We start from the raw sequence: 20946 nt of genomic DNA, 5'->3' as shown, positions 1-20946 counted from the left end.
AAAAATATATTTTAAGATTATAAATTAGATGTTAATGAGGAAAAATGAGTAAGGCACTAGGTTTTTGGACTATAATTTTTATGTCAGTTTGAACTTCAATTTACCCAAGATAAAAATATAAATGTATGTAATATTAATTCTATGTTTATCTTTATCCATATAACAGTTTACTAAGGTAATTATTAAATATTTTAAACATTATAATTATTAAAAAAATATTATATATATATATATATATATATATATTTTGTGAGGTAATCTTACTTGTGTGCCCATCTCCTTTAGAGTACATCAAACTAAACATTTGCTTTTAAAACCCAAATTTTAAAGCTATAAATCCTTGAACCAAATAAAAAAAATTCTAACCGAACATTCAACAATTAAAATATTTATAAATACATTATAATTAGAAATTCATTGTATTTTAATTTTTTTCTTTGACCAAACGCTACCTAAGTTAATTTTCACCTAACAAATACAAGCAATTACTCATGTCTATTAAAAACAATTTTTTACAAAATTGTGAAGTTAAAAGCAAATCATCGTTTACAGTTCAGGAGCAAAATCAAGCATCTAATAAAAATTTTTGTAAACATCATTATTATTTTTTATAATAAATATAAATAAATCACAAGTTCTCAACCATTGTATAGAATTAGACTCAAACTCTTAATTTTTCACTTAAAAATGATAGAAATAAACTACTATCATCATATTCCAGATAACCATCACCAGTAATTTTAATTAATCTAAAATATCTAATTGCCACTTGAAAAAGTTCAATTTTTCATTAAAAGAGAAATAAACTACTATTCTTTCTGTCTTAAAAGTCATTGTCAATTATCTCAATTAACTCAAAATATCTAGTTATCACCTAGAAATATACAACATTTCACGGTCTTAAATAACTCAAAATATCTTGTTGTCGCTTGGGAATGAATTTTGTTTTTTTTTCGATAAAGAGTCATGAAATAATAAACGAAGGGGTAATTTGGTAATTTAGAAAAGGCTAAAGCCGAGCCGATATATTTATAGATAAAGAGATAAATAAATAGAGAGAGAGAGAGAGAGGAAGAGAGACAAGAGCACGTGGTAGGCATCCCCGGTGTTTCCGGCCGGAGAAAGAGAATCTAAAAATCACCCCCAAAAATAAATTAAATAAAAATTAATTATTATCACCTTCATTTCAAGTCCGACCCTTCACGTCCGTCAAGCTGGCGCGCATTCTGCTCCTTCTTTCTTTTTTTTCCCTCTTTTTTATTCTCATTCATTTTTATTTAATTGGTCAATATTTATTTATTTTTATTTTTCTGTTTTTGCCAAGATCATCACAACCGGTAAAATACTCAAATTTGTCATTATATTTTTCTCTTCTTTTTTATCCTTTTACTCAAAATACTCATAATTAGTCCTATTATTAAAAATAAATTCACTTACTCCATCTATGTTTAAAAATGATCCAACTAGTTCATGTATTTTCAAAAGTAAAAAACTAATTTGAAAAAGACTAAGAGTAAAAAGTATTTTAAAGAGTAGAGAGACTAGTTGAGAACATTTCTGAGTAAAAAGATCAAAATAGAAGAGATAGAAAAATAGAAAGACCAATTCAGATATTATATCTAAAAAAAATCTAATATTATACCTACTGCAATAGTATTTTTAAATAGTATCCCAAATGTAACCTGGAAGTGAATTATAAAAACAAAAAATTTAATCCCAAAAATGAGATTCGGGATTAAATTCGAGATACTATTTCATGACATTATTTCAGGATGAAGCATCCACACATTTTAGTGAAGCACCATAAGGTGACACAAGAAAAATTCTAATAAGAACACATTGTTAATGTTAAACAATTAGTGAATGTTTATTTTTATTTTTTTTAAAAAAATCTGATACTTGGTTCCGGTTTCCCGGTTTGGGAATTCAAAAATAAAACTCAATAAATAAATAAATATTAATAAATAAATAAATAAATAAATAAAAAAGAAGTGGGACTGCAGCAGCACATGGGTTGCATTTACTTTCCACGCTCTATATCCTCCGTACGATCTTCCTTCTCTCTCTATCTCTATCTATAGGATTACATCCCTATCTGTATTCTTATTATATACATTCTTTTTTATTTTACATAACTACCCTTGCATTTTAGCTTCATTTTCAACAAATTTTTTATTTAATTACTAGGTAAAATTTCTTTGTCTAAATCTTTTTTTTCCTTTACTTTTTTAATCTTTGTTTTTTAAATTTTATTTTCTATCTTCTTTTTAGGGATGTCAATGGGTAGAGTATAGGTAGGGTATACCAAAACCCTTACCCGTACCCATAACCATTACCCCATACTCGTACCCTTACCCGTACCCTTTAAGATAAAAAAAAATCATACCCTTACCCTTACCCTTACCCTTACCCACAGGGTACGGGTATACCCGCAAGGTACCCGCTTACCCATTGTTCAAATTATCGAATTAAATTTAAATAATAATAAAAATAAATAAATTATATATTATATTATAATCTTTAAACACATGTCCTTAAATTCAAAATTACAAGTTGATATATATTTATTTATCTTACATTATATAATCACATAAAAATGACGTCTATTTAGGACTCAATGGTAACTCTACCTTTTGTTTTGTTCATGTTTAACTATCTTGGTTTTTGTTTAAAATTTTTTCGTATATCTACTAAGATTTTGAATATAAAAAACATTATAAGTAATTCTCATAAGTTATATCCAATTGATTTTTTATTAGTATCTTATATTTCAGGATATTCTTATAATTATAGAATAAATTATTATAACATTATTTTTTATATTTTTTTATTTTTAATTTAATTATGATTCTTAATATATATCTAAAATTCAATTTTGATAATATTATCAAATATAAATATAGAAATTAAATAAAATTTAAAATAATATATTAAGAGAAAATTTGAAGTATTATTTTCAAATTAATCACCATGAAAATAGATATTGAGTAAATTGTGAGTAAATGTTTAGTTTAATAAAAAATTATATATATGAGAGGGTAAAGGTACGGGTACGGGTTTTACCCGTACCCTCTTCAACAGGTAAGGGTAAGGGTATGGGTAGGGTAGGGGTATACCCTTACTCGACCTATACCCGCTCAAAAACTAATGGGTAATACCCTTACCCATACCTGTACCAGGTTAAAGTGGGTATTACCCTCTTTGAACGGGTACGGGTATGGGTATATCCGTCGGGTAGGGTACAAATTGTCATCTCTATTTATTTTAAGGGTATAATTACCAAACAGGTCCCTGTAATTCTGTACTTTCTGTCCTTTTAGTCTTTGCAATACTTTTAGATACATTTAAGTCCTCATATTTGATCGAGTTGGAACTTTCGAGTCCGAGGCGTAGATAGCGTTATCTTCGCCGTTTCTTTTGAGCTGGCATGACTTTAAATATTCATTGTTAGGTACAATTAAGTCCTTACATTTGATCAAGTTGGAATTTTTTAGTCCCCCTATTTCGTAATAAAAAAATCACATTTAATGTTAGGTACAATTAAATCTCATATTTGACCGAGTTGGGATTTTTTAGTCCCTCTATTTCGTAATAAAGAATCACATTCACCGTTAGGTACAATTAAGTCCATATATTTGACCAAGTTGGGATTTTTTGGTTCTCAATTTTGTAATAAAAAAAGTCACATCGGCGCAAAAGAAACAGTAAAGTTAACGCCATCTATGCCGCGGATTAGAAAGTCCCAACTCGATCAAATATGAGAACTAAAATTTATCAAAAAGTATTATAAGAACTAAAAAAAATAAAAATACACAATTCCAGGGATCTGTACAGTAATTAAACTTATTTTAAAACAAGCACAATGATTTATGTAAAAGCTCAACAACACAGGTGCCAACGTGATGCGTGAGGGAGTTAATGGTAAGAGTAATTTTATAAATTTAATTCAACTTAAACTCAAAAAATAAAAATTTAGAAAATGAGAGATGTTTTAAATATTTAATAAAAATTTAAAAAAATTAGGATGCTACTACTAGTTTTTAATTAAAATTTACTTGTATAATAGTGCCAAACATATTAGCCTAAAAATAACTCTATGATGATTATAATTATTTTTTTTGGATCAATTAGAGATTTACACGAATCTTTTAAATATACCGACCTTTACTTTCATCTGCACATAGAAAAACTGATATCAATAAATATTAATACCACGACATAATAATAATAATAATAATAATATATTACAGGGTCATTTTTTAATGTAATTTAAAGAATAAAAAAAAACCTAAAACGTCATGGTTTAGATGGCATGAAAATAATTTTATTAACATACTATATAAATATTGTATATTGTGTAATTTGTAAGATTACATAAGTAAATTTATTTATTTATAGGTATCTATATAACATGTATGTTCCCTATGCTATAGACTGCACAAGTCAAGTGAGGTCAACTTGTTTATAAAAAAAGTCAAGTTTAGATTGATTAAGTTTTGACAAGACACACCATGAAAATTCCGAAATGACACATTATTATTGTAAAATCACTCCTTTGACACGTATCCCTAAGTTAAAGTCATTATTTAACATTACCACTTGTATCTTTTGATTCGTTTCATGGATAGATGTAAACCAATAAATTATATAATAATTTTATCCTATTAACCTACTTAATTTTACTGATCATATGATAATTTTGTTATTTTATTTTATGTTTAATGATATAAAAATTGATAAAATTACATTTTATAATATATTCATATATATATATTTTTAAAATAATTTTTTTGGATTTTTTTCTTTAATGATTTACTTATTCAGTATATTTTAAATTTTAAAAAGATAATCAATAACCTATAAATAGTGTCCACAAATATATAGATTGTAATATCATCAACTTGCAAAAATTATAATTAATACCAATTTTTTTGGAAAAAAATTATACATAAAATCATCAATATGGTATAAAGCTAGAATAACAAACTCATTAATGAAAAATATACGGATCACATCAAAATCAATTTGAGAAAAATCATCATTAGAGAAATTGAAATTAAGACATGATTAAAAAAAAGATTTAGATGGAAAATAATCTGCTCAAGCATGATAACCACTCTAAATGTGTTAAATCCTAGTTAAAATAGTGAAATTAGTATCCTATTTAGTTGTTGACAAGCTTTTTTTGTCCCAAGCATCATGTTTAAAAGATTAAAAGAAGAAATACAATGAAACCCTAGATAAGGAATAGAAACCAAATAATATGGTAAAAAAGTAAATTTATTTTGGGAAAATTGGTTATATACCCCTTAAAAACAACAAACAAAAATTACATAATTTGGCCCCCAAAACATCATTATTGCATGTATACCCTTGAAAAATAAGATGAATTACTGATATACCCTTGCTATTAAGTTTTGGGGACAGAAATTAACTATATTATCTTAACTATGGTTAAAACATGGGTTAAAGTATGTAAAATGTCAAAAATACCCTCACATACCCTCACTCTCTCTCACCCATCCAACCCTAACTCACACTCCACCCTCCACACTGTCCAAACTCTAGAGGATTAAACCATCTCCTTCCTCTCCACCAACATCCGCATCATCCCGGAAATCCCTCTCCGCCGACGACTGATCCAAGCCTCCTCCCTCTCCGCTGACGACCGCGCATCCCAGGGAATCTCTCTCTGTCGATGACCGCACATCCTAGAAATCTCCATTATTATGCATTAAACCATCTCATTCTTCTCCGCCGACGGCCTCTCCAAGCCTACTCTCTCTCCGTCATAGACTGCACATCCCGAAATCTCTCTCTGCCGACGACTACACATCCTGGAAATCTCCATTATTATGGATTAAACCATCTCCTTCCTCTTCGCCAATGGCCGTGTCATCCTCGATGTCCCTATCCGCCTATAGGTATATATGTAAACAGTATAATGGTCATTTTGCATATTTGTTGTGAGTTAACTAACATAATTTTAACCTTAGGGTGTATAAGAAATTATACATATTATTCAGGGGTACATATGCTATTATGTTTTATTAAGGGGTAAATATGCAATTTTAAAATATTCCGGGTATACTTTCAAAAGCCCCAATTTATTTTTTTATCATATTTCTATCCTGACTCCTCCATAGGATTCATTATCATGTGTCAGACATGATAAGATGAGCCAATAGGATAAGACTATTATATCCTATTGGCACACCAAACAAAGGATAGTAACATGATATAATAGTCTATCATATCCTGTTGTTCTTATCATGTCCACCAAAAAGGCCCCTAATTTTATAGGGAGAGATAGGATACAAATAGATAAGATGTGACAAAAAATAAATTTATTTTTTTTGTTTTTTTATTTGGTTTCTCTCTCTCATTCTCTCATCTAGAGTTTTATTATATCTCTTCTTTTGATTTTTCGAACTCGAGATTTGAGATAAGAAAGTAGTCAGCAACTAGATAGTACACCAATTTTACTATTTTAAGTAGGATTTAATGTATCTGAAGCGGTTAAAGGTTTCTCCGTTTGTGCTTGAACAAGTTATTTTTCATCTAAATCTCTTGTTTGATCATTATTATCTTTACGACCCATTTGGTGGGCAGGATAAGGGCGATAGGATATGATAGTTTTATCATGTTAACTCACTTTATTCTACTGATCACATGATAACTAATACTATGGGGGAGTCAAAGATAAAAAAGGTAGGATATGATAAAAAAATAAAATTTACTTTTTTGCCCTTTTTTATGTAGTGCCCCTTTTTTTTGCCCTTTTTATGTTTCCCTTTGATTTTTAAACCCGAGGCTTAAGACAAAGCTTGTCAATAAACACCGATTTCACTATTTTAAATAGGTCTTCTACATCTGGTTAAAAAGGTTTCTCCGTCGATCTCGTGCTTAAGGGTTTGCTTGGATGGAGGTTTTCAGAAGTAAGGTAAATTAAAGTTTAGGAGATAACCTTACTTGGGGAAGGGTTTCAACCTTCTAAATTGGAGGGTTGGGGAGGTTTAGGGTGACAAATTTTTTTATTGATCAAAATGCTCATACTCTTTTACAAGAATTCCAAGATATTAAACTATGGGGAAAAATAAATAAATACTGGCAATATTAAACTATATAATAATATTAATTAATATAGTAATAATCAAGGGAAAGATTTATGTAAACAATGGAGAGAAGCTTATATAAGTTTCATGTACTTGTAAATGAAGTTACAACTTTTGTCTTTCATCCTAGCGATAATTTAGTAATATTACTATATAGCCTTACCTCTAATTACCTTCAAATCAAACACAACAAGGTTTCAAAACCTCCAATTATCTTACCTTGCCCCAAGTAAAGAAGAGTTTAAAACTTCTTTTTACATACCATTACCATACTTTACTGTATAAAACCTTCTTATACCTCCATTCAAGCAAAGCCTAAACATATTGTTTTTCATTTAAATCACTTCTATGAGCATGTCTTATTTTTAATTTTTCTAATAGGATGTTTTTTTTTTTTCTAATTGATTTAAACATGATCTATTTATTTTGTTACATGTATGGATTATGAGTTATTATAAAGGGTAATTTTATCTATTTACATACAATTCATATCTTAGCCTGTCATTATTTGGTCCATTTCAAACATAAAATAAGATAACAAAATACTATCAAATGCTTACTTGGTGCACATCAAACATATGATAAGATTTGAGCTTATCATGCCCATATTCTTTCCGACTCCTATCTAGTTCTCATATCCTATCCTGTCTACCAAGCAGTCCCTTAGTTTCTTTAGTCAGATGACTTTTTGTTTAATTGATTTTGATGTGATTTATTTATTTTGTTATATGTATAGATTCTGGATTATTATAAACGATAATTTTATGTATTACATACAATCTATATTATATCATGCTATTATCCGGTCCCCACATTAAACATAGGATATGATATAAACTTATCATACTCATATCTTTTCCTACTCATAATCCTATTCAGTCTTCATATTATATCTGTTATATCATATCATGTCCACCAATACGTGTCCCTTTATTTATGTATATAAATAAATGACACATTTTATCAAAAAAATTATAAGTTATAATTATTTATAAATAAATTTATATTTAAAATATATATATTTAATAATTTTTATTTATAGAAAATTTAAAAAACCAAACCTTCAAAATTTTCAAATTTTAAAAAAAGTACCGTGCTTTTTTTCTTGTTCTCATTGTACGTAGGTTCACTGATTAATAATAGAAGAAAAAATTGTTACAATGTTGTTTTATTTAGTAAGGGAAAAAATAATTCATTTAAAAACTTTGTGATAAATATTGTAAATATAGCATGACATGAGCATTAAAAGATTTAGTTTTTGGTGTTAACTTACTTTTAGAGTAATATTTATGTGTATTTTTGGCCTATAATTATTCGCTATAATATTTTAATATTTGAATAGATTTTTAAATTAATTAATAAATTTACCCTTACCAAATAATAAAATATTAACACTGTTTTTCTTTCCTTTTTCACAAAATCTCGACAATTACAAAGTCTTTTTTAAAAATTTTACCTTATATTTACACACCAAACAAGGGTATAAAAGTAATTGAAGCTTTTTTACCTTAAAATATTAACGAGATGGGCCATAATCAATTTATTTTTCCGTATATACCCCTGTAAATAATCCAAACATACTATGTCCTTAGGATAATAGTGTCACTGCATGTTTGAACATGAATAATTGCATACTGAAAATTCAATTCAGTGAATGTGAATCGCATTTTTATATTTAAATAAAATAGATAATTCAAATTAATATTTTTTTAAAAATATTAACATATGTAATGTACATAATTACTCAAATGAGTTTTTTTTTTATATTTATGATTATATTTTTTAAAAGGGATTTCATAACCAAAACTCCAATTATGTCTAAATTATAAACTATTTTCATTTTTTAAAAAGAGAAAAGTAAAACCAAGTCCTCTTAAGGCTCTAACCCCTTCATTTCACTTAGAGAAGCCTTTCAAATTTATTAAATCTTGAGAATATCCCTGATTTATATATATATATATATATATATAATCATATTAAATTTAAATGAAAATTTTTCAAAAAAAAATTTTGGTTTCTCAGTTTTTGCAAAATAAAGATAGAATTTTTTTTTAAAGTTTTTTAAACTATATGATTTTTTCCAACTAACAAAAAAAAAGAAAAACGATGTTAACTCTCCCTTATTTTGGTAGGAGAAAAATCATTAATTCAGTTAAAAATCTTCCTTGTGACATTAAAAAAAAATGATTTTGTTATGTTTTGTGATTTAAAGTTTTTTTTTTGTTTTTTTAGTAGAAATTTGGGAGGGATTAATAATATATATATATATATATATATATATACTATATGGGCTAGTTTTTAAATAAAATAATAATTTTACACTTGTCAAATAATAAAAACTTTAACACCTTAATAATTTTTTTAGAAACCACAAAGTTTTAAAAAAACTAAAAAACTACAAGAAGTTTTTCTAAAAGTTTTCAATTTAAATTATTAAGTTACTTACCATCGTGCCAGCACTATTGTCGATGTTCTATTAGAATATTTAAAACACATGACCAGATAAAAATAAATTTAAAAAAAAAGTAATTAGAAAAATGTAAAAAGCATCATATTTACAAGGAGTTTTTAGTAATTTTCTTTTATAAATAAAATTGGAATTTTGGGATATATTTTAATATTTGTATTATTTTTTATGTTATAACGATTATAGAAATAATTTTAAATATAAATTAACGCATGTGCAATGCACATGCTAACTGGAGTGGGTACTTAGTACTACAAACATTCTAAATAGTGACAATTATTAAATTTAATAAAAGCTAAAACTTCCTGCCAGTTTGAAATTCCAAAATTGGGCATGAGATGAGGCATTGCATTGATTATAAATTTAAATTTTAAATGGAGAAATTTCAACAAAGAAAATAAATAATAATAGTTATAGTTATAATAATAATAATAATAATAATAAAATAAATTATATGAAAAGGTTCACGTGATAGAGTCCTTTTCCCCATGAAAAAGGGTAGGCTTGTTTTGGGGCCCACCTCGTGGTCTCATATCATCTTAGTCAAAATTTTCACCTCAGTGTACTATTCAACATTATCATTATATTTTCAATTCATACCCTTAATATTTATTTAAATATATAGACCCAACTCTTTATTTTTATTTTCATTTGGAGGTAAAGTCAACTTTGGTGGCTGTTATTTTTAATGTTGAATTATATTATATATATATATATCCGCAGATAACGTTTTTATTATATATATATATATATATATATTTCAGTATTATTTTTAAATTGATAAAAAAAATAAATATGAAGGTTATATTGTAAATCTTATTGCCAAAGTTACTAATATAAATAAAAAGGGAAAAATACAAAAAAAAAGAAATTTGTGGTTTTTAAGATTTGCAAAATAAAAAATAAATTTTTTTTTGATTCTATAATATGTAGTTTTCTAGATTTCTCAAAAGAGGAAAAATCATATCCAAGATATTAATGGTGTTAACTCAAATGGACAAAATCATCATTTCATTTTAAAACTAATTTATATGACATAAGATATATATATATATATATATTTTATAAGTTTATTAATCTCTTCCAAAATTCTACTAAATGAAAAAAAAAACTTAAATTCCAAAAATTTAAAAACATATGTTTTTTATGCTACGTGACGGTTTTTACATGAATGGACGATTTTGCACTATAAAAAATGATAAAGTTAACACCATTGATGGTTTTTTCTCTTTTCGCAAATATAAGAAATCACATATCATAAAATTGAAAAAAAACCCGCATTTTTTATTTTGCAAATCTCATTAACCACAAGGTCTTTTTTGCATTTTCCAAATAACATTTTTAAATAATGTATAAATTATCTTGAAAATATTGGAAAATAAATAAATAAATATAATTTGATTAAAATAAAAAAAGGCAAATAAAATGTGTATAAGTGTCTATTTTATACCATATTTTATGTATAACAAGATTGAACAACTAGACCGAAATACTATAACTTGTATATACTATAAATATAATTATTTATTATAATATTAATATTAAGTTCAACATTAATTTTTTTGCAACTAATAATTTATCCTGAATATGTATATATATATATATATATATATATATATATATGATAAGAGAAACATAAATAATATAAGAATAAATATATATATATATACCAAACATCATTGATTATATGTTACCTCTTCTTATTTTTTCTTTTTCACTATATCATTTACCGAATATCAGTGATTTTGTGAATAGGGCGGCTTGATTCTTGTTAGATTAAATCTTTTGAACTTTCACGTGCCTTCTTTTTAGAGGTTATGGGTGTAGAAAAATTTTGGCAATATATGCTTGTTCTATCACTTTTAATATAGCCCCTCATATTTGAGAAATACAAACACTGTTGTATTCACGAATGAACAATGAAGAATCCAACATGCATGGAATCAAATAATTGCATTGGGAAAAAAGATTTTCACAAAGCCTTTCAACAGAGTTCAAGATGTATAAATCACAAAGTACAACCAAGGTTTTAAAAAAAGCAAGACAAATGTGCAAGTGATACATGTTTATAGAGTTAAAGAAACTTGTGGTTCCATATTCCTTATACAATGCAACTTGCTCAAAAGTAAACATATATCTGGACTTGAGATGAAGAATCAAAAGATAAATACCTGCTAAGCACTTCGTTTTGCAGCGACGTTGCGACGCCACTAAACACTATAGCCTAGAAAGAGGGGAGAGGGGTGAGTAACTATAGTCACACAATGAGTAGATTAGCATAATTCTAAATGGATATAAAACCATAACATTTAAATCCAAATAAACAAGCTTTTACAAGTATACATATAACTTCAAAACATTTCAATATATATATATATATATATATAGGTTCCATAATGAGCATAAGAATCAATTTTAACCAAAAGAAACTTCCAACATTCATTAATAACAATTTTAGCTTAAAACAAATTTGATAAGGAATTATAATGAAACTCATCATAAACTCGTCGACAAAATGGGATTTAGCATTCCGAAACTAAATAAAAACTTAAAAGTTCACAATGAAAATTTTGACATAGTATAATGATCCAAATGAGATTATTTCAGAATCCGACTCAAAACTCATCAATAACACTATCTTTCAATAAGGGTATTTACAACCAAATATGGAGTTCGCAATTCAAAGATTCATTTCAAGAATTCATGGTTTTGCAAGAAATGAAAATGTAAAGTCGTTCTCAAAACAATAGCCTGAAAATCTCTGACATTAGCCGCCATCGCGACTAAATTGAGAGCCATCAAGGTTTTCATACCCTTGACGTTGGCTCACCGAGACACTATATAGTGATCTCCAGATTCTCAGTGTATTGTCGCGTCCGGACTTCTACGCTCCACCCAAACCGGGTACCAAACATGAACCCAGTCCACACGTTGTCTCCCATTATACCGGACCGTGAGGAATCATTACTACTATTATACTAGAGACTTTTTCTTTGGTTTTGTTCCCTACTTTGGGTGTTCTCAGTAGGGTTTTGTCTAGTCTAGGAGTTCGCAATTATAGAATAGTCTTTGTGTATCAGGTTCTGGCACAGCCTTTGCCATCTCCGGCCTTGAACCTTATTGTTGGGCTAAAATCCGCACAACTTGTGTGAATCCCAGCCTTAAGCTGTTGGTTAAGCTAAGATCTGCACGCATTGTGCAAAATAACACAGCATGTGTGAATCGGCATAACCTGTGCAAAATGGCATAGCCTGTGTCATTCCCAGTCACAACCCTTTTTCTTCAAGGTTGAGGTCCACATAGCCTGTGTGGAGCTTTTCCTGCACTGTTTCTTTCTTGTTATCATAAGGGCATTTTTGTCTTTTTAAAATCTTAAACCCTTTTATACATCTTCTACCCTCTTTTCCTCTCATTCACTTGATGTTCTCTTGGGGGAGAAGAAAGGTTTTGGATGATCTCCTTTTCTTGCTAGGTTGGAGCTCTAAGATCCTTTATCCTTTTCCTTGCGTCTAGACGTATGGATTCTTCCTTTTTGTTTTCCTTGTTGTTTGGTAGTGTATTGGATCTAAGATTAGGGTTGAACTTGAGAAAAGTTCGATTCTTGTTCTTCCTTCTTGCTTGGTGTTGTTAGAGCTTGGGAAGTTTGTTTGCATTGTGTTCTTCCAAGTTTGATTGTAACCCTGAACCTTCTTCTTGCTAGAATTTCCATTACTGTAGTGTTCTTGTAGCATAGACAAATCTCCTTCTTTTCCCTTGTCTCAGTTTGGATTGAAGCCAATACCTTTAGGAATTCTTTGAAAACCCTTGGAATCCAGTTTTGAGCTAACCCTAGGCCTCTTATACGGTTGCATTGCATATAGACTTAGGTTTCTTTTGTGCATTCCACTATCCTATCTTCTTTGTTATTTTAGTTCATTTGTGGTTATGTGATGTTGTTTGGTTAAGTGGTGAGAACTCGGCTCAAGGCAAGGAGCCGGCAGAGGAGTAGCGCACTCATGGTCTTTAATTGCCTAAGTCATGAGTGGATTAAGTTGATTGCACATTTCTAGTAGAGTATTATTTAAAGATCCTCATTGTTTGCTTTGAAAGTAATTCATGACTATATCATATTACATTGATGTTTTAATCGGTTTGGAAGAATTTCCTATGTTATTGATCTATATATCTATATATATATATATATATATATATATATATATGAAAGTCATGAACAGGTTTATGACCATACTTGTATATTCGAATTAGAATGATTTGTGAAAACTCGCTCGTATTATCATGTTTTTGGCACTTATAAATATGAAAATGGTTTTCATTTCTGATGTTTAATGTTTGTCCTAGTCATGGACATTATGATGTATTGCACATGTATTGTATCATTAGGACACCTATAGGTCTTCAACATATACACGGAAGTGGATCTACGACCTTAATGTTCTTGACATGATGGTTTTGATAGTGATTAGAATTTAAGCCTAACCTGTAGGAAGGGGAACACTCATGTCAAGCCTGTAGAGAGGGTGTGAGAGGTTCCATTTATATTTCCCTCTTTCGAGAGGTGCGTAGAAGCTTTTAAGAGGTATTTCATCCAGAACCTAGATATCACCACACAAGGACCCGGTGGGATCAATATTAAGGGCATAAGGACCTTGACGGCTCTGAACTTAGTAGTGAGCACGGCTAGAGTTAGAGAGGTTGCTAAACCACTATGCTTTTGATCGCGATGAAAACTTCATATTTTTGAGACATTATGTTCTCTTACAAAGAAAATTCTTGAGATGTCTCTTGCGTACTCTTTTGAAACAACTTGGTCTGATGATGAGTTTTATGTTTTATTTAAAACTTTTAAAACTCGTACTATGCCAAATGATTATTTGTGAATATTGGGAACTTCATTTGATTAAATTGGTGTTTATGCTCTTTATGAAACTTATGTACAAATATTTGTTATACACATGATGAAATGCTTTGAGGCTATGAATATATTGGTGAAAACTTATGTTTTGGTTTTGAATAATGTGGTTTTACATCCTACATTTATATATAGTTTTAAATGTTGAAATGTTTCAAGATTTGTGTATTATTGCAAAAGCTTGACTATTGGAAATTTATTGGTTTATGTCGATATTCTTTTAGAATTGTGCTATCCTTCTCACTGAGTGACTTTGGTTACTCAGCCTTTTCATCCCTTCTAAGCTTTAGCATCTAGTGGCGTTGCCACAAGAAAGGGTGCTAGGCATCCTCTTTATTATCCTTTTTCTTTCCAATATTATTTATATTTATTGTTGAGCATGAACCCATTGTATTAGGAATATGAATCCACCAGTGATACTTGACTCTCTACATGTATTACTAGCATGTTGTCTATTTTCGTAAAAACCCCTGGTTGTATTTGTGCCAAGTATGTTTCTTTGAACTCTATTATCTTGTTATGATAGTATTGCTTCCTCTATGCTACCTTTTGTTTCATGTTTTCTGCTTATACACTTCTTCTTTACATTGTTGCTAGCAGAGAGTTGTAAGCCTTGCGGCGACTCAAGGGTTGAGTGATGTGTGTGTATCCCTCCTTAGGTTGTCACGGCGGTTATCACGTGCTTAGCTTGCGGGTCAGGGAGTGGCAATTGCAATAGTGTGTAAAATAGCCTCATCACCATCAAAACCACACCTCGTCCGACATTAAGACCGTAGCCCAACACTTTCGTATATAAGTCCTGACCGGTGGGTGTTCAAATAATACAATTCAAGTTCAAACATATCAAAATGTCGACACCTTGAACAAGCATTCACATTTCTCAGAGTAAATACCAATAGTGTCAAAAGAGAACATTGAGTATACTTTTGGAATACATTGCATATATCTTTGAAAATGTAATGATAACTCATCCAAACAAACATAGCTTTTGGCCCAAATAAAACTCATAACTTAGAATGACAAGAGATCCAACTTTAACTTGATTACTAACTTGAACTATGAAATCATTCCAATTTACTATTCAAAAGTTATAGCATCGATCGACTTTATAAAACCTCTCACTAAGGTCCTATCCTTTTATAATAATTTCCAACAACTCACCATAGCACAACACATAGATTTCTTTCATAGATAGCATTGCTTTTAACATCATAAATACCATAAGATTCCATTATCGACTAAACTAAAGAAATTCCTTTTCATCAATCGTCAAATAGAATTAATTAATTTCCCAAATGAATTCCTCACAAGTCAATAGATACATCATCAAGAAAAGAATATGATCTTTAGCTTAAGATAACAAGTACAAGATCAAGTATATGATTTCCATTATTTTGATGTAATATTGTACTTATTATAGAAAATCATCTGTCTAAAATCACCTCTTGACCAATGAAGAGATATATCATTCTCTTAGTATTATTCTTTTCTCATATCATCAAAATCATCTCGAATTTTTTTTAACACCCATAATACTATTCCTTAACTCATTGGGTTCATGCATATAAATATCTTAACTTAGTTCTATATAACATGCCCCACATGGACAATATTCACCAATTTTCCACTAATATCAAATATGCACATGAAGCTTATGAACTCTAACTCAATGATCATTATGTTTGCTAACATACATCCTTTAGATCATCCATAGTTCACATATAGCACTAAGGAAGTTCTAACATCAACCTCATAAAGACTACCCAATAGCATGTATCATTTACACCCATTATTCCTCCTCCTTAACTTCACGATTTATAGCCATGCATTGACTTGTTGACATAACAATATAACTCATCAAAACATTAGATTAACCTCAGTGTGGACTCCTTTTTTCTCACCCGGCCTTTAATTAGGGTTTGACATGTAGAAAATGAATGGATCACAAATCAAATTTAATTTTTTATGACTTCAAGGAATTATGGGTTCATGACTTCCATTAGAGGCAAGCCCTTAATGTTCATTACCCTGGACATTATCGCAGGAACCTCCGATTAAGAAATAAGTGTGAACAAGGAAATAAATTGTGACAATCAATTTCATTCATTTCAATCAATATGAATACAAGAAATTTGAAATCATCTTGATTTATGAACTTGTGTCCGAACTGTGTCTCAGACATTTTTACATTTTGAATTTGATTTTTATTTCAAGTTCTGGATCCTCTATGTTGATGAATTATAAACTTGATTTTGACTTTCCATAAGCTTCGGCTTTCATGCTTGTGAAACTTTCTTCAAGTCTTGACTTGTGAAACTCTTAGGGTCCTTGACTTATGATGTCTTGAGACTGTTGAGTTCAATTGTCGATTTATATGGATTTTCAAATATTAAGTTGTGAGACTCTGTGGGTCTTCGACTTTTGATGTCTTGAGACTACTGAGTCCAATTGTCGATTTATATGGATTTTGAATATTGACTTGTGGAACTCTTTGGGTCTTTGACTTATGATGTTTTGAGGCTACTGAGTCCAATTGTCAATTTATTTGGATTTTCGAATATTGACTCTTCTTCATATTTTGAGTCTTGGCTTGCTACTTTGGCTTTGATTTTAGATATATATATATATATATATATCACATTATACATGTGTATATTTGAACATAGTGGCTGCATGTGCCTCATCACAACATTACATGTTTCATTGGCAATTTTGTATGTCTCATTACCATCTTGAAATATATATTTCATATTGTCTTGAAATTGAGCATATTTAATATCTTGGCATTGCCTCAAAATGAATATGAATATATATATATATATATATTTTTATATTTATATATATATATATATAAATAAATCCATGCTTGTCATATTCACCTCCAAGTGCATGGAGGGGCCCACCTTTTGAAAATTCCCCTCTTTAACAAATGATACCTGTGGGGGTATATGCATGTATGCCATGCTATTACATGCTTTCTCATCATTTTTTTTATTATTCATTTGCATGTGTATGCAGTATCCTTGCATGTTTCTCATCATTTATTATTATTATTATTATTTATTCATTTCCATATAGTGGGGCCTGCTTTTGGATATTATATATATATATATATATATATATTTTGGGTAAATTATTAAAATAGTCACTCAACTATTCGGTCACTTCTATTTGAGTCACCGAACTATCAAAAATTTCAATTAACTACCCTAACTTTAGATTCACGTTCAATTAGGTCACTCAAGCTAACTCCGTTAACGGTGTGCTCATGTGGCACGCCATGTCACATCCCTTGCCACATCAGTATGCCACAGTAGCATGTCATGTGGCAAGGGGTGACCTAATTGAACTCGAATTTAAAGTTAGGGTAGCTAATTGAAATATTTGATAATTTGGTGACTCAAATAGGAATGACTTAATAGTCGAGTGACTATTTGAATAATTTATCTTATTTTGAAATTTTATTTTTTTAATCTACTTTTTGTTTTTTGAATTGAGATTGATTTTTGTTTATTGGAATTTTGTTGTGGTTTAGAAGAAGTTGAGCAAGGTTGATGGTGTTTGCTTAAATCATGAGAGCTGTGTATTTGCCTTCTTAAACAAGAACAAGGTCCAAGTGTAATTATTGCAATTGTATGAAATTATAATTCAATAACACTATGCATTTAACAAATTTTTTATCCGCATCACAAATTACTGTAATTTGTGTGCATCAATCAAATGTTTAAAAGAATTCAGTGCTGTAAAACTACATTCAACAAGCATTTGACGCTTACATTTCATAACCAAAAACTAACCAAAATCACATGTTTCATTGTTTTGAGATTCATAAATAACAGAAATAGTTTACTGAGAAATTTCTTCCCATTGAGATTGTTTTCTTTTCACTTGGGAGACATTCACAGCTTGTTGTTTTTCTCCCATGTACCTTGATGTTACTTGCTTGTATGGTTGTCTCAATTGCACTTCAGGTGGATTTGCAGAAATAGCCCCAGTGACAGAGCTTTGCTGCAAGTAAAAATCTTGACTAGAACCCTGTAGAACATTCACACACCAAGTCAAAACATTATTGTGACAAATGTAAAGTTTCAAGTCTAATTTACTCACATCAGGCATCCATCTAAGAGTGAATTCAGGTGGGTGAGTTGGTGGTCTATTTACACCAGTTGGTTTGCATATCTGTGGAAAAATAGTTTAGAATATTTAGAATATTACAAAGTGTAATAGTTGAAAAATTCTAGTGAGTAATTTTCACCTTTTTAGTTGTATCTACTTCCATTCTTTCTCTCATTCTTTCTCTTATACTCACAATTTTAGCTTGCCTCTGCTGGGTAGACCCCTATGAATAGAAATTAAATTTTTATATCTCACAAGCCAGTTGCAAGAATTAAAAAACTTGTTTCATACCTTTGATGTTGAAGTTTGCATCTGACTAGTAGCATTAGCTCTAGCCTGCAATGCAACTGTTTTATTAAAAATCAATCTTAAATCCCATAATTTTAATTGTGAATGAGGCTTTCACCTTTTCAAGTGCACCCACATTCACTCTGTCTCCACCACCCACATCTACATATTGTGACTGCTATGTGAACACCTAATAACATAAATTAAGTTTTTCCAAAACACAAGTTAGTTGCAGGAATTAAAAAGGAGATATAACATATTTTATACCTTTGATGTTGAAGGTTGTCTTTGATTTCTCCTACTAGCTCTTCTAGGCTGAAATGTAATTATTTTGTTAGAAGTTAGCTTCAAACACATCTGAAAATGCACATAAAAAATATTAAACTAGATTTTCACCTTTTGAAATGCACTCACTTCCACTCTTTCTTTTCCACCCACATCTCCAGCTTGCCTTGAAGTTTCTCCCACAACTCTTCTAACCTAAAAAAAAACCATTTTATTAGAGTCATACAATTAACGTGAAAATAAATTTGGACTACTTATAGCCATTTTAGGTAGCCTCCTATTACCCCCAACCTCTCCCTTACAAGTTCTGATATTGTGCCCTGTTTTTCCACATTTTCTGCAGTTAAGTTGCACCCCTTTCCTACTAACCTTGGTTTGACTTACAATTGGCTCATCTATTTCCTTCCTTCTACTCTTATGTGGTCTACCTGGAGGTCTTCTCATCATAGGAGGGAGAATGGGTTCCAAATCTTGTACATTGCACCATTGTCTTGCCCCTCTGATAGGATGAATGAAATGTGAATATATATGCAATTGTGTCTCCCTGTGGTAGCATGCACTGACATACTGTTCTGGTCTTTCTTGAGTAATGAACATTACTGCAACTGCATGATTACAAGGAATTCCACTAAGATCCCATTTCTTACATGAACAACTTTTCAACTCTATGTCCACCACATGTTGATCTGCTAGCCTACAAGAGACTTGATACTTTGGCCCACCAGCATGCCTAGCCCAACACTTACTTGATTCGTCAATCATTTTGTCAAGCTTTCTCTGAATTTTAGGTCACAAAAGTCCAGTGTACTTTTCAGCTGCTTCCTTCTTTATTGCAATCCTCTGCATCAATTGTGTCCTTATAGTCTCCATCATAGTTAAAATGGGTTTTCCCCTTGCTTCCAAGATGTATTTGTTGAAGCATTCGCACAAATTATTGAGCAGCATGTCACATTTGGTCCATGTGGAGAAGTGTGACTTAGACCAATGTCTTGGGTCCTTACCTTCCATCCATTTATAAGCAACTTCTGATAAACATCTCATTTCAGCCATTGCATCCTCAAACTCCTTCAAATATGTTGCTCTGGCAGCTCTCCACAGGCAATCTTTCAATGCTTTTCCTTTGGTGTTAGGTTGGGACTTGAAATTAGTGTACAAATGGCTCACACAATTCCTATGCTCAGCATTTGGCACCAATTCTGCTAGAGCATCAATTAGTCCCTACAAAGAATCAAGTTAAATAAAGGACATTGCAACGATGTATTTGACTAAAAATTTTTTTAAAAAAAATCATAAATCATACTACCTTCTGTTTATCTGACATGAACGACCAACTATATGAGTTGACTATCTCTAGATCTTGTATTAGCATATCAATGAACCATCACCAAGAATTAAAGTTCTCACTCTCAACAGCAGCAAATGCAATGGGGTACATGCAGTCATTTGCATCAATCCCCACTGCCACCATTAAGTGTCCTCTATAGTAACCCTTCAGAAAACATGCATCCAAGCTAATTATAGGCCTGCACCCAGCTTTAAACCCACTCTTGCATGCTTGTAGGCAAACATATATGCGTAGGAATAGTCTAGACTCCAACAAACAAATTGTTGTGGTGCCTGCATTAGTTTGCCTAAGCTCTTCCAAGTAGTCATAGATCCTTGCATATTGTTCCTTTGCATTCCCAAAGACCAACTCAAGTGCTAGCACCTTAGCCCTATAACACTTGCTTAATGGAACTAGTAGATTAAATTCAGTCCTCACATCT

This window comes from Dioscorea cayenensis, chromosome 1, assembly GCF_009730915.1.
Source record: "Dioscorea cayenensis subsp. rotundata cultivar TDr96_F1 chromosome 1, TDr96_F1_v2_PseudoChromosome.rev07_lg8_w22 25.fasta, whole genome shotgun sequence".
NCBI lineage: Eukaryota > Viridiplantae > Streptophyta > Magnoliopsida > Dioscoreales > Dioscoreaceae > Dioscorea > Dioscorea cayenensis.
This window is presented reverse-complemented; position numbering follows the sequence as displayed.